Genomic DNA, 1,995 nt, shown 5'->3' with positions numbered 1-1,995 from the left:
CTGGCTTCAAACTCTTAAGTTCACCAGACTTGATGCCACACACCCATAATGACATCAAGTCAGGGGAAACACAAATGCAAGGCCATCCTGGGCATAGCATGACCCTGTCTCAAAAAGGGAGAGGGAAGGGCTGGCCAGATAGCTCAGTGGACTAAAGCCCCTGTTTAGGCAGAGCACAGCAGCCAGGCTTTGATCTACAGCATGCCATTCTGGCCCTGCCTCTGGGGAGTGTTGAGACAGTGATTGAGGTTGGGCGTGGTGGCATGCACCTGTAATCCCAGGGCTTGGGAGGCTGAAAACGGGAGGATCACTACGAGTCAGATCTAGTAGTGAGACCCTGAATACCCTGTAGACCCTTGCCTAAAATATAAAAAAAGATAAATGCTGAGACCCTATAGACCCTGTACTAAACACACACACACATACACACACACAAAAGGTGGGGGAGGGGACTAGGACTGTAGCTGGAGCTCAAAGTAAAAAGATCCTGGGTTCAAGTCCTAGTTCTCTCTCTCTCTCTCTCTCTCTCTCTCTCTCTCTCTCTCTCTCTCTCTCTCTCTCTGACACAGTGTCTCACTAAGTTACTAAATCTTCTCTCCCCCCTCCCCCTTCCCTCTCCCCTCCTCTCTCCCCCCTCTCCTCTCTCCCCTCTCTCCGCTGAGCTCAGATGTGCCTCATTAATTTTTTTTTTTTTTGGTGGAACCGGGGTTTTGCACTCAGGCCCTTGTGCTTGCCAGGCAAGCGCTTATTCTACCGAGTCAGATGTGCCTCAGTTTTCCAAGTATCTGAGATCTCTAGTACAGTGTGGTTGGTTTGTGAAGACATCAAGAAGTGATTACATGGGGCTGGGGAAATGGCTCAGTAGAATAAGTGCTTCCCTGGCAAGCTCAAGGGTCTGAGTTCAGTCCCCGGTTCCGAAAAAAAAAAAAAAAAAGAAGTGATTACATAATCACTCCACAGCTGGCACCAAATAGATGCTCCCTGAGCACTACCTGCTTCCTTGACCTTCCTTTTGCAGGCAAGCTGGAGAAATTTCACAGTGAAGCTAAGATAAGAGCTGTGATGGATGAGTGGGGCTTTGCTAGGTGGAGAAGAGAAGCAAAGGACTCACCCTTTACAACAGGTGGGAAGAAATGAAGACAGTGGCAAGCAGGCCGCAAGGGAAGTCCTAGGGGTGGGGAAGGCTGCTAGAGGCCAGGGAGCCCCAGATGTGGAGAAGGCAGACATTCATGTGCAAGGAAAGGGCCCTAAGTGGCAATGGTGGAGGGATAGGAGACCAACCTCCTGTCTCCCCAGCTCTGCCTTGGATCAGACTTGCCCTTTAAAACCTTCTAAGTTACAGGATGAAGCTGGCTATAACTGGCACACAAAACTCCCAGCACACCAAGGAGTTACTGAGGTTTGTACTGTGGAGTCACACAGTGCACATCTGGCTTGGCTGCTAGCCAGGACAGACCTCCCTGAGCCTGACCATACACGCACTGATTGCAAACATATGGCCCCCAAGGCCAGGGCTCTGAGAGCCATCTTTTACTCTGGCCTGAATCACCCTGGCCTGGGGCCTGTCACCAGGGTCCCTTTCTAATTGCATAAAAGCATAGATCCCATTAATTAGGACCACTAGGCCCATGCTGAGGAAGCTCCCATCCAGAATCACAGACACAACCCCTGCCCTGGAGGGAAGCTCTGATAGCAGGCTGTCTGGATTCTCACCTGTCTCACCCCATCGTGCAAGGGTGGCTTTGTCCCTGGGCCCCTCTCAGCCTTATTGTCCTCCAAAGAAGGATGTAAATGCTACCTCCTCCACAGGCTGAGGCCACAACTGACAACTGGACTTCACCGTGCCCTCTCCCACCCTCTTCTCAATAATAGCAATTCCATTATTATGTGATTCAAAGTAAATATTACCAACTATACAAAGGAGAAGAAAGGCTATTTAAGTTCAGATTTCTCCTGTGATAAGTACTCCGATTTTTTTTTTTTTTTTTTTTTTTT

This window comes from Octodon degus, unplaced genomic scaffold (assembly GCF_000260255.1).
Source record: "Octodon degus isolate 3935 unplaced genomic scaffold, OctDeg1.0 scaffold00280, whole genome shotgun sequence".
In the NCBI taxonomy this organism is placed as follows: domain Eukaryota; kingdom Metazoa; phylum Chordata; class Mammalia; order Rodentia; family Octodontidae; genus Octodon; species Octodon degus.
This window is presented reverse-complemented; position numbering follows the sequence as displayed.